Consider the following 14,373-nt stretch of genomic DNA (forward strand, 5'->3'; position numbering starts at 1 on the left):
GGAAAATCTTTTGATGGCACACTGAGATTATAAGGAACTTTATACAATATAGGTGGTAATAATATATACAGAAACACCCTGGGAAAAACAAATTCGACTTTCAAACGTCTGTGTATAAAATCCATGAGTAAACTGGTCAACTGGTCATTATTTTAATGTGTTTAGTAAACAACTTCCCCCCCTCATAAAAGTCTCAACCTGAAAGTTAGTTGAGATACATACATGTTTGGTCTGTAGTTCTATTTTTACCACAGTTTCAATTATTCTAAAAGATAAACATTATTGTTGTTAAAGATAAAACATTAGCCACCACTGTTTCACTCACAATACCCACTTTCCAATTCTTAAATGGCATGTTCACCTAAATCATAATATCATAAAATGAGGACTGATATCTCTCTGGTACTTACTAATAACTCTAAGGGAAAAAGACTCTAGACTAGAATAAATTAAGGATTAATCCACATTATGGGAAATAAGAGCATGTTTTAAAAATTGTACAATGAAATTCAAGTTATATAAATGCTTTTAAAAGTTCAAGATAATACCACCCTATTTTTTTGTTTCAGAGAAATATCTTACATAAGTACACTGCCACCTACAGAGAAGTTTTTGCTATTATGTGAAGCTGACAGAACTGAGAGACAAAGAAATTTTTCTGCTTTTAAAAGTACAAAACACCAAAAAAATTGCTCCTAGAAGTTACTTGGCCAAAATTCTGCCCCCCCTTACTTCCTCAGTCATTCTTCAAACAACCTTCTATCCATCTACCCACCCATCCATCTATCCATCCATTTCATATTTTTTAGTATATTCTATGTTCCAGCCAATGTGCTTAGATGCATACCCAGTGATACCAAAATAGTCTCTGTTCTCATGACACTTCCATACTATGAGGGAGCCATACATCAGTCAAATAATCACACAAATGACTATATAAATACATATTAACCAAATACTTCTAGAGAAAAAAAAGTATATAACAAAGTAAAGTGATCCAGACTAGGAGGGTCAGAGAAGTCAGGAAAGTCTTCTCTGAGTAAATGACACATGAGTTGAGATCTGAATGGTGTGTAGATAGATATACAGTGTGGGTTGGGGAAGGTGGTTTTTCAAACTGAAGGAATGCTAAATTCAAAGACCCCAGAGGGAATGTGTTGAGGGAGGGAAAATGACATGCTCCAACAACAAAGAGAAAACTTGTATGGCTAGAACTCAGAGAAGAGTGATAGCATATGTATTAAAAAACTCACAAGACAGAGCCTGATAAGCTGGGTTAAAATTTAAGTCTTTATCCATGGAAAAAAAGAGGGAGGTAATAGGATCAGTTTTGTTCCTTGAAAAGATTAATACTGGATATTTCAGGTTCTAGTAAGATAGCTGATTAAGCTAAGAGGAAAACTTTTTGGTAAAATAGAAAAAAATTTTACAATTCACAGCTGAGCTTGCAGAAAATAAAAATAAATTTTCATATTTGCTGAAGACAATGATAAAACAAATTCAGAGCAGGAAGAAATTTAGAAGGCCTGAAGCTAAAAGTTGGGGGTAGGAAGACACAGTGACAGTGAAAGGCTTGTGTTTAAACACTGAATAAAGGACAGGAGAAAAGAAGTTAGTACTAATGGGTAATTGGAACTAGGTCCTCTTCATAATCCGGAACACTTGAAAAGAGGTTCCAGAGGGAAAATCCACTCACCCTCACAGAGATACTACTGAAAGATTTATCTTCTCCTACTCTCTAAGTAGGGAAAAAAATGTATTCTGTAAGAAACCTTAGGTCTAACTTTATTCAGTTTTGGAATCTGATGCACAGTACTGACTACCAATTCTAAACTTTAACATAAAGTTTGTCCCATTCCAATGATAACACAGAATCCCTTTGTAGAAGCAAACCCATATTCCTGACCATAAAAAATTCTGCAGGAAAATTCTCATTTAAAGGAGTTTACAAACTTGGGGTGACTTAATCCACCATGAGTGAGAGTAGGAGCAACATAACACATAGCAGGAACAGAACTCTAGAACATCAAGTTGTTAAACAAAATATTTTAGAAGACATGAAAAATATGCTTATAAGTATTAAAGACATTAAAGAAGAAACTGCAAAGAATGAGACTTAGGACAAAACAAGAAAATTTGAAGAAGAGCCAATAGAACTTCTGGAAAGAAGGGAAAAGCAGTCAAGAAAATGAAAAACATAATGAATGCATCAACAGACTAGTACAGCTGAAGAGAGAAGAATGAACTAGAAGAGAGATATCAGCACAGAGAGATAAACACATGGAAACTATAATAAAAATATTAACAATCATTTAGACTAGGAGATCCAACAAGCATATTATAAAAGTTGAGGGAAAGAGTAGAGTGAATTTAAAGGTGATAATATTCAAATAAGTAATATCTGAAAATTTCCAGACCTACTAAAAGTATTAATACTCTGACTGAAAACCCTTCCTTTTGATAAACCCCAAAACAATACCTAGACATATATAGTAAAACTACAAAGAGAAAAAAGAAGACTGTAAAAGAAAACAATGGCAAAAGACTTACAAAGAAAAACAATTAGAATGAGAACAGACTTCTCAATAAACTATTTTTGAAAGTTATGAAAGGAAAATAACCCACAACCCAGAATTCTATACTCATCTACACTAATACTCAAGAATAAGGGTAAAATAAATCTATTTTCAGGCAAAGACTGAGAAAATTAACTCATAAATCAAAGAAAGGAAGTAGTCTCAAGAAAGAAATTGAATGTAGAAGTAAGAAATAGAATGCAAGAAGCAATGTTGAAAAATTTTGTAGACATATAAGTGGATACAAATAAGCATTGACTGAAAGAATAAAAACAGGAGTAGTGATTTATTTTTAATGCTATAAAAAGCCAATGTGAATATAAGAGTATGCAACTATATTATAACAGATTGGGGTTGTGTAAGGTGGGAGGGAGAGCATAAGAAAACACATTCATTAGTAAGCAGGATACTGTGTTCAATATTCAAATATTCTTAGGAGCACATATTTTTTAGGAGGAAAGTTGGAAATACTAATAATAGACTTTTAAAAAATATGCATATTACAGATGTAACTTCTAAAAGACTAGGTTGAAAATCTATAGCTTCCAAACCAATAAGTAGCTGGGTAGAAAGTGGGTAAAGAAACAAATATATAAAAGATAAAGGATATGTTTGCCTGTTTTGTGTGTGTTGAGTTTGAGGAGTTCATTATAGATTCTGGATAACAACCTTTTGTCTGTACTGTCATTTGCAAATATCTTCTCCCATTCCGTGGATTGCCTCTTTGTTTTTTTGACTGTTTCCTTTGCTGTGTAGAAGCTTTTGATTTTAATGAAGTCCCAAAAGTTTATTTTTGCTTTTATTTCCTTTGCCTTTGGAGACATATCTTGAAAGAAGTTGCTGTGGCTGATATCAAAGAGATTACTGCCTATGTTTTCTTCTAGGATTCTGATGGATTCCTGTCTCACATTGAGGTCTTTTATCCATTTTGAGTTTATCTTTGTGTACGGTGTAAGAGAATGGTCAAGTTTCATTCTTCTACATATAGCTGTCCAGTTTTCCCAGCACCATTTATTGGATCTATAATGAACTCCTCAAACTCAACACACATGAAACAGACAATCATATCAAAAAATGGGAAGAAGATATGAACAGACACTTCTCCAATAAAAACATACAAATGGCTATCAGACACATGAAAAAATGTTCATCATCACTAGCCATCAGGGAGATTCAAATTAAAACCACATTGAGATATCACCTTATACCAGTTAGAATGGCCAAAATTAGCAAGACAGGAAACAACATGTGTTGGAGAGGATGTGGAGAAAGGGGAACCCTCTTACACTGTTGGTGGGAATGCAAGTGGTGCAGCCTCTTTGGAGAACAGTGTGGAGATTCCTCAAGAAATTAAAAATAGAACTTCCCTATGATCCTGCAATTGCACTCCTGGGTATTTACCCCAGCGATACAGATGTAGTGAAAAGAAGGGCCATCTGTACCCCAATGTTTATAGCAGCAATGGCCACGGTCACCAAACTGTGGAAAGAACCAAGATGCGCTTCAACAGACGAATGGATAAGGAAGATGTGGTCCATATACACTATGGAGTATTATGCCTCCATCAGAGAGGATGAATACCCAACTTTTGTAGCAACATGGACGGGACTGGAAGAGATTATGCTGAGTGAAATAAGTCAAGCAGAGAAAGTCAATTATCATATGGTTTCACTTATTTGTGGAGCATAACAAAGAACATGGAGGACATGGGGAGTTAGAGAGAAGTGGGTTGGGGTAAATTGGAAGGGGAGGTGAATCATGAGAGCCTATGGACTCTGAAAAACAATCTGAGGGGTTTGAAGTGGTGGGGGGATGGGAGGTTGGGGTACCAGGTGGTGGGTATTGTAGAGGGCACGGATTGCATGGAGCACTGGGTGTGGTGAAAAAATAATGAATACTGTTTTTCTGAAAATAAATAAATCAATTTAAAAATAAATAAATAAATAAATAAAACTTTTAAAAAGATAAAGGAAAGAAAGATAAAAGAATCAGGAAAAGAATAAAGAATAGAGAGACTATGGACTCTGAAAAACAATCTGAGGGTTTTGAAGGGGCGGGGGGTGGGAGGTTGGGGGAACCAGGTGGTGGGTATTAGAGAGGGCATGGATTGCATGGAGCACTGGGTGTGGTGCAAAAACAATGAATACTGTTACACTGAAAAGAAATGTAAAAAAAAGAATAGAGTATAAATACAAAAAAATGGAAATAATAAATATAAATGAGTCAGCAATTCAAACACAAATGGTAAATTTACTAGTTAATAAAAAGGTATTCTAATGGGGGAAGGGGGTGGGGTTATGGACATTGGGGAGGGTATGTGCTATGGTGGGTGCTGTGAAGTGTGTAAACCTGGTGATTCACATACCTGTACCCCAGGGGATAAAATATATTATATGCTTATAAAAAAAAAAAAAATAAAAAATTTTTAAAAAAGGTATTCTAAGATAGAATTTTTTAAAAAAATTAGAATATATGATGTTTATTAGAGACAGTTGAAAAGGATTAAGAAAATATAGATTATACTTCTGTTTCCAGCCTTGATAGAATAACTGAGACTGAACTTATCCTCCCACTGCTAATAAGTGTAAAACTAGAAAGGAAGGGAAAGGAAAAGAAATAGGAAGAAAGAAGGAAGGAAGGGAGGGAGGGAAGAAGGAAAGGTGGGGGGATTGCGTCTAGATATTGAACAATAGGCACCACAGGGTTGTGATCTCTGAGAGAAGGAAAACAAACAAGATGAGCAATATGATCATTCCAGCTTTCTGTCAGGAGACGATTTTCCAGTCTTCAGGGAAAGAAACTTCAGTCAGAGCACAGCTGATTTGCAGAGGAGACAGAAATAAGCATCTGAAATATGTGGGATAGAGTTCTAGAAATGAAGGGTCTACACACACAAAAAAAGACAACCAGAAATTTGCCTAGGAGTCTCCTTGAGTCTGTTGCTGAATATTAAGCCTTGAATATATATTGTGAAACTCCAAAAGGCTAGGAAAGAAAACCAGAGAGCTCTAAAATAACCAAAACCACAGCTGATACACAGTTGGAAAAATCCTATGTTCGAACCTGCCAAAGTGGGGTCCTTAATGAACACCCCAGATTGGGCATTTAATAGAGAACAAAGAAAGGTCCCGCCATAGTTGTAGGATTAAACTAGTATTACAGAAGAGGCTACTTTAAGCCTGTGCCATCAAAGCTTAAAGACAATCACAAAAGTATCGGTTTATTTGCAAGTAATTTAACAACCTGCCAGAACAAATACAACACTCTTAAAAGGAAGGCACAAAGTCTGAAATTCAACAAAGTAAAATTCCCAGTCTCCAGAACCCAATTGAAAAAATACCAGACAGGGGCATCTGGGTGACTCAGTGGGTTAAGCATCTGCCTTCGACTCAGGTTGTGATATCTTGGTCCTGAGAAGGAGCCCTGCTTTGGGCTCCCTGCTCAGCAGAATGTCTGCTTCACACTCTCCCTTTGCCGCTCCCACCATCCCACCCTTGCTCATGGCTCATGCTCTCTCTCAAATAAATAAACAAAATATTTTAAAAAAAATACCAGATATGTAGGGGCACCTGCATGGCTCAGTGGGTTAAAGCCTCTGTCTTCAGCTCAGGTCATAATCCCAGGGTCCTGGGATCGAGCCTGCATTAGGCTCTCTGCTCAGAAGGAGCCTGCTTCCCCATCTATCTCTCTGCTTGCCTCTCTGCCTACTTGAGATCTGTCTGTTAAATAAATAAATAAATAAAATCTTTAAAAAATTACCAGATATGTAAAGATGTAGAAATGTGACCTATATCCCTATACTTTGAAGCGCTTTAATCAGGAACAGATCCTAGATTTTGTCAAATGCTTTTTCTGCATCAATTGAGAGGATCATGTGGTTCTTCTCTCTACTCTTATTAATTTGCTCTATCACATTGATTGATTTGCGAATGTTGAACCATCTTTGTAGCCCAGGGATGAATCCCACCTGGTCATGGTGGATAATCTTTTTAATGTGCTGTTGGATCCTGTTTGCTAGGATCTTGTTGAGAATCTTAGCATCCATATTCATCAGAGATATTGGTCTGAAATTCTCCTTTTTGGTAGGGTGTTTTCTTGGTTTGGGGATAAGGGTAATGCTGGCTTCATAGAAAGAGTCTGGTCCGGGGCTCTTGTTTTTTGGAGGTTTTTGATCACTGCTTGAATCTCATTACTAAATATTGGTCTATTCAGGTTGTCAACTTCTTCCTGGTTCAATTTTGGGATTTTATAGTTTTCCAGGAATGCATCCATTTCATCTAGGTTGCTTAGCTTATTGGCATATAACTGTTGATAATAACTTCTGATGATTGTTTCTACTTCCTTGGTGTTTGTTGTGATCTCTCCTTTTTCATTCATAATTTTATGTATTTGAGCTTTCTCTCTTTTCTTTTGGATTAGTGTTGCCAATGGTTATCAATCTTATTGATTCTTTCAAGAAACCAGCTTCTAGTTTCATTGATACATTCTACTGTATCTCTGGTTTCTACCTCATCGATCTCAGCTCTAATCTTGATGATTTCCCTTCTTATGTGTGGAGTTGGTTTGATTTGTTGTTGATTCTCCAGTTCTTTAAGGTGTAGAGACAGCTGCTGTATTCTGGATTTTTGAATGTTTTTGAGGGAGGCTTGGATGGCTATGTATTTCCCCCTTAGGACCACCTTTGCTGTATCCCATAGGTTTTGGACTGAAGTGTCTTCATTGTCATTGGTTTCCATGAATTGTTTCAGTTCTTCCTTGATCTCCTGGTTGATCCAAGCATTCTTAAGCAAGGTGGTCTTTAGCTTCCAGGTGTTTGAGTTCCTTCCGAACTTTTCCTTGTGATTGAGCTCCAGTTTCAAACCGTTGTGATCTGAGAATATGCAGGGAATAATCTCAGTCTTTTGGTATCGGTTGAGTCCTGTTTTATGACCCAGTATGCGGTCTATTCTGGAGAAGGTTCCATGTGCACTTGAGAAGAATGAGTATTCTGTTGTTTTAGAGTGGAATGTTCTGTATATGTCTATGAGGTCCATCTGGTCCAATGTGTCATTCAATGCTCTTGTTTCTTTATTGATTTTTCTGCTTCGATGATCTGTCTATTTCTGAGAGAGCTGTGTTAAGATCTCCAACGATCAGTGTATTCATATCAAGATGACTCTTTATCTTGATTAATAGTTTTCTTATGTAATTGGCTGCTCCCATATTGGGGGCATAGATATTTACAATTGTTAGATCATCTTGGTGGATAGTCCCTTTAAGAATGATGTAGTGTCCTTCTGGATCTCTGACTACAGTCTTTAGTTTAAAATCTAATTTGTCTGATATGAGAATCGCTACCCCAGCCTTTTTTTGAGGCCCATTGGCATGAAAGATGTTTCTCCATCCCTTCACTTTCAGTCTGGGTGTACCTTTAGGTTCAAAATGGGTCTCTTGTAGACAACATATGGATGGGCCCTGTCGTTTTATCCAGTCTGCAACCCTGTGCTGTTTTATGGGCACATTTAGGCCATTCACATTGAGGGTGATTATTGATAGATACGTTTTTATTGACATCGTGTTACCTTTGAAGACTTTCTTTCTGTAGATTGTCTCTATATTTTTGTTCAATGCTATTCTTAGGCTTTTTCCTCCTTTAAAGAAGCCCCCTTAATATTTCCTGCAGTATAGGCTTGGTAGTTGCATAGTCTTTTAAGCCTTGCCAGTCCTGGAAACTCTTTATCTCTCCCTCCATTTTGAATGTCAGTCTTTCTGGATAAAGTATTCTTGGCTGCATGTTCTTCTCATTCAGTGTCCTGAATATATCTTGCCAGCCCTTTCTGGCTTGCCAGGACTCTGTGGACAGGTCTGATGTTATTCTGATGGGCTTTCCTCTGTACGTAAGGATCTTCTTTGTCCTAGCTGCTTTCAAGAGGTTCTGCCTACAATTATAATTCTTCATTCTTACTATTAGGTGTCTCGAGGACTTTTGAGAATCTGTAATCCTGGGGGGGAACCTTTTGGCCTCTAGTACATAAACGCTGGTTCCATTCACGAGATTTGGAAAATTTTCATGAAGAACTTGTTCCACTATATCTTCTAGATTTCTTTCTTTCTCCTCCCCTTCAGGGATTCCAATAATTCTGACGTTGGAACCGTTCATGGCGTCATTTATTTCCCTGATTCTGTTTTCGTGGCTTCTAAGCTGTTTGTTCCAGGCTTCCTCCTGATTCTTTCTATCTGTTTGTCCTCCAGATCACTAATACTATCTTCTGTCTCAGTTACTCTAGCTTTGAGAGAATTTAGATTAGATTGGAACTCATTGAGAGTTCTCATTGAGAGTTCCCTGGTAGCTTTCAGCTCTTCCCTAATATTGAAAACATGATCTGTGGTCATTTTCAGTTTGGCCCTAATCAATTCCGTTTGGTCACTCATGGCTTTCTCCAACCTAGCTATTGCTTGGATAATTGTTAGCCTGAATTCTTTTTCCAACATATTGTCTATGTTGATAGCCATTAGCTCTGTTGCAGAAGGTCCATCCTCTCTTCATCAAATCTATCTATGAAAGACCCACACCAAATATCATCCTCAATGGGAAAAAGCTTGTGTCCTTCCCGTTGAGATCAGGAACACGACAAGGATGCCCAATCTCACCACTCTTGTTCAACATAGTATTAGAAGTCCTGGCAACAGCAATCAGACAACAAAGGGAAATAAAAGGTATCCAAATTGGTAATGAAGAAGTCAAACTTTCTCTCTTTGCAGATGACATGATTCTTTATATGGAAAACCCAAAAGACTCTACCCCCAAACTACTAGAACTCATACAGCAATTCTGCAACATGGCAGGAAACAAAGTCTATGCACAGAAATCAGTGGCTTTCTTAAACACTAACAATGAAAATACAGAAAGGGTTATTAGAGAATCGATTCCATTTACTATAGCACCAAGAACCATAAGATACCTGGGAATAAACCTAACCAAAGAGGTAAAGGATCTGTACTCAAGGAACTACAGAACACTCATGAAAGAAATTGAAGAAGACACAAAAAGATGGAAGACCATTCCATGCTCTTGGATCGGAAGAATAAACATTGTTAAAATGTCGATACTGCCTAGAGCAATCTATACTTTTAATGCTATTCCGATCAAAATTCCACCGGTATTCTGCAAAGAGCTAGAGCAAATAATCCTAAAATTTGTATGAAATCAGAAGAGACCCCGAATCGCTAAGGAAATGTTGAAAAACAAAAATAAAACGGGGGGGGGGGGACATTACGTTACCTGATTTCAAGCTTTACTACAAAGCTGTGATCACCAAGACAGCATGGTACTGGCATAAAAACAGACACATAGACCAGTGGAACAGAGTAGAGAGCCCAGATATGGACCCTCAACTCTATGGTCAAATAATCTTCGACAAAACAGGAAAAAATATCCAGTGGAAAAAAGACAGTCTCTTCAATAAATGGTGCTGGGAAAACTGGGCAGCTATATGTAGAAGAATGAAACTCGGCCATTCTCTTACACCGTACACATAGATAAACTCAGAATGGATAAAAGACCTCAACGTGAGACAGGAATCCATCAGAATCCTAGAGGAGAACATAGGCAGTAATCTCTTCAATATCAGCCACAGCAACTTCTTTCAAGATATGTCTCCAAAGGCAAAGGAAACAAAAGCGAAGATGAAATTTTGGGACTTCATCAAAATCAAAAGCTTCTGCACAGCAAAGGAAACAGTCAACAAAACAAAGAGGCAACCCACAGAATGGGAGAAGATATTTGCAAATAACATTACAGACAAAAGGTTGATATCCAGGATCTATAATAAACTCCTCAAACTTAACACACACAAAACAGACAATCATATCAAAAAATGGGCAGAAGATATGGACAGACACTTCTCCAATAAAGACATACAAATGGCTATCAGACACATGAAAAAATGTTCATCATCACTAGCCATCAGGGAGATTCAAATTAAAACCACATTGAGATATCACCTTACACCAGTTAGAATGGCCAAATTAGCAAGACAGGAAACAACATGTGTTGGAGAGGATGTGGAGAAAGGGGAATCCTCTTACACTGTTGGTGGGAATGCAAGTGGTGCAGCCTCTTTGGCGAACAGTTTGGAGATTCCTCAAGAAATCAAAAATAGAATTTCTCTATGACCTGCCTTTGCACTCCTGGGTATTTACCCCAAAGATACAGATGTAGTGAAAAGAAGGGCCATCTGTACCCCAATGTTTATAGCAGCAATGGCCACGGTTGCCAAACTGTGGAAAAATCCAAGATGCCCTTCAACAGATGAATGGATAAGGAAGATGTGGTCTATATAAACTATGGAGTATTATACCTCCATCAGAAAGGACGAATATCCAACTTTTGTAGCAATATGGACGGGTCTGGAAGAGATTATGCTGAGTGAAATAAGTCAAGCAGAGAGAGTCAATTATCATATGGTTTCACTTATTCGTGGAGTATAACAAATAGCATGGAGGACATGGGGAGTTAGAGAGGAGAAGGGCGCTGAGGGAAATTGGAAGGGGAGGTGAACCATGAGAGCCTATGGACTCTGAAAAAACAATCTGAGGATTTTGAAGGGGCGGGGGGTGGGAGGTCAGGGTACCAGGTGGTGGGTATTCTAGAGGGCACGGATTGCATGGAGCACTGGGTGTGGTGCAAAAATAATGAATACTGTTATGCTGAAAATAAAAAATAAATTAAAAAAAAGAAATGTAGCCTATAGCAGGATAAAAATTTGTCAATATAAGTGGATGCAAAATTCACAAAGACAATGGATATTGGAAACAGTTAACAAAACTAAAAGACAACTACAGAAGGGAGAGAGATATTTGCAAATGTCTTATCAGATAAAGGGCTAGTACACAAAATCTAGAAAGAACTTATCAAACTCAACATGCAAAATAATAATAATAATGTGGGGTATAACAAATAACATGGAGGATATGGGGAGATGGAGAGGAGAAGGGAGTTGAGGGAAATTGGAAGGGGAGATGAACCATGAGAGACTATGGGCTATGAAAAACAATCTGAGGGTTTTGAAGGAGAGGGGGATGGGAGGTCGAGGGAGCCAGGTGGTGAGTATTATGGAGGGCACGTATTGCACAGAGCATTGGGTGTGTTGCATAATCAATGATTCTGTTACATTGAAAAGAAAAAAAAAGTTAAAAAAAATAGTTGATATCCAGGATCTATAATGAACTCAACACACACGAACAGGCAAACATATCAAAAAATGGGAAGAAGATATGAACAGACATTTCTCCCATCAAGACATACAAATGGCTATCAGACACATGAAAAAATGTTCATCATCACTAGCCATCAGGGAGATTCAAATTAAAACCACATTGAGATATCACCTTACACCAGTTAGAATGGCCAAATTAGCAAGACAGGAAACAACATGTGTTGGAGAGGATGTGGAGAAAGGGGAATCCTCTTACACTGTTGGTGGGAATGCAAGTGGTGCAGCCTCTTTGGCGAACAGTTTGGAGATTCCTCAAGAAATCAAAAATAGAATTTCTCTATGACCTGCCTTTGCACTCCTGGGTATTTACCCCAAAGATACAGATGTAGTGAAAAGAAGGGCCATCTGTACCCCAATGTTTATAGCAGCAATGGCCACGGTTGCCAAACTGTGGAAAAATCCAAGATGCCCTTCAACAGATGAATGGATAAGGAAGATGTGGTCTATATAAACTATGGAGTATTATACCTCCATCAGAAAGGACAAATATCCAACTTTTGTAGCAATATGGACGGGTCTGGAAGAGATTATGCTGAGTGAAATAAGTCAAGCAGAGAGAGTCAATTATCATATGGTTTCACTTATTCGTGGAGTATAACAAATAGCATGGAGGACATGGGGAGTTAGAGAGGAGAAGGGCGCTGAGGGAAATTGGAAGGGGAGGTGAACCATGAGAGCCTATGGACTCTGAAAAACAATCTGAGGATTTTGAAGGGGCGGGGGGTGGGAGGTCAGGGTACCAGGTGGTGGGTATTCTAGAGGGCACGGATTGCATGGAGCACTGGGTGTGGTGCAAAAATAATGAATACTGTTATGCTGAAAATAAAAAATAAATTAAAAAAAAGAAATGTAGCCTATAGCAGGATAAAAATTTGTCAATATAAGTGGATGCAAAATTCACAAAGACAATAGATATTGGAAACAGTTAACAAAACTAAAAGACAACTACAGAAGGGAGAGAGATATTTGCAAATGTCTTATCAGATAAAGGGCTAGTACACAAAATCTAGAAAGAACTTATCAAACTCAACATGCAAAATAATAATAATAATGTGGGGTATAACAAATAACATGGAGGACATGGGGAGATGGAGAGGAGAAGGGAGTTGAGGGAAATTGGAAGGGGAGATGAACCATGAGAGACTATGGGCTATGAAAAACAATCTGAGGGTTTTGAAGGAGCGGGGGATGGGAGGTCGAGGGAGCCAGGTGGTGAGTATTATGGAGGGCACGTATTGCACAGAGCATTGGGTGTGTTGCATAATCAATGATTCTGTTACATTGAAAAGAAAAAAAAAGTTAAAAAAAATAGTTGATATCCAGGATCTATAATGAACTCAACACACACGAACAGGCAAACATATCAAAAAATGGGAAGAAGATATGAACAGACATTTCTCCCATCAAGACATACAAATGGCTATCAGACACATGAAAAAATGTTCATCATCATTAGCCATCAGGGAGATTCAAATTAAAACCACATTGAGATATCACCTTACACCAGTTAGAATGGCCAAAATTAACAAAACAGGAAACAACATATGTTGGAGAGGATGTAGAGAAAGGGGAACCCTCTTACACTGTTGGTGGGAATGCAAGTGGTGCAGCCTCTTTGGAGAACAGTGTGGAGATTCCTCAAGAAATTAAAAATAGAACTTCCCTATGACCCTGCAATTGCACTCCTGGGTATTTACCCCAAAGATACAGATATTGTGAAAAGAAGAGCCATCTGTACCCCAATGTTTATAGCAGCAATGGCCAAGGTCGCCAAACTATGGAAAGAACCAAGATGCCCTTCAACGGACGAATGGATAAGGAAGATGTGGTCCATATACACTATGGAGTATTATGCCTCCATCAGAAAGGATGAATACCCAACTTTTGTAGCAACATGGACGGGACTCGAAGAGATTATGCTGAGTGAAATGAGTCAAGCAGAGAGAGTCAATTATCATATGGTTTCACTTATTTGTGGAGTATAACAAATATCATGGGGGACAAGGGGTGTTAGAGAGGAGAAGGGAGTTGGGGTAAATTGGAAGGGGAGGTGAATCATGAGAAACTATGGACTCTGAAAAACAATCTGAGGGGTTTGAAGTCGGGGGGGGTGGGAGGTTGGGGTACCAGGTGGTGGGTATTGTAGAGGGCATGGATTGCATGGAGCACTGGGTGTGGTGAAAAAATAATGAATACTGTTTTTCTGAAAATAACTAAATTTTAAAAAGTTTAAAAAAAAAGCAAAAAAAAAAAAAAAAAAAAAGTTAAAAAAAATAATCCCAGTCAAGTAATGGGCAGACGCCATGTACAGACATTACACCAAAAAGACATACAAATGGCCAACAGACACATGAAAAAATGCTCTACATCACTTGGCATCAGGGAAATACAAATCAAAACTACAGTGAGATACCACCTCACACCAGACAGAATGGCTTGAATTAACAAGTCAGGAAACAACAGGTAGCTATTGGCAAGGATGTGGAAAAAGGCGAACTGTCTTACACTGTTGATGGGAATGCAAACTGGGGAATACAACT

The 14,373-nt window shown here is 38.0% G+C and overlaps 1 protein-coding gene across 6 annotated transcripts in view; it reads right to left on the minus strand.

Moving 5' to 3' along the window:
* TSGA10 (testis specific 10) overlaps window positions 1-14,373 on the minus strand; it is a 151,475-nt gene that overhangs the window by 45,300 nt on the left and 91,802 nt on the right. The gene's annotated exons all lie outside the window — the stretch shown is intronic.

The sequence above is a fragment of the Mustela putorius genome, unplaced genomic scaffold (genome assembly GCF_011764305.1).
Source record: "Mustela putorius furo isolate JIRA1106 unplaced genomic scaffold, ASM1176430v1.1 tig00000224_pilon_pilon_pilon, whole genome shotgun sequence".
Lineage (NCBI taxonomy): Eukaryota > Metazoa > Chordata > Mammalia > Carnivora > Mustelidae > Mustela > Mustela putorius.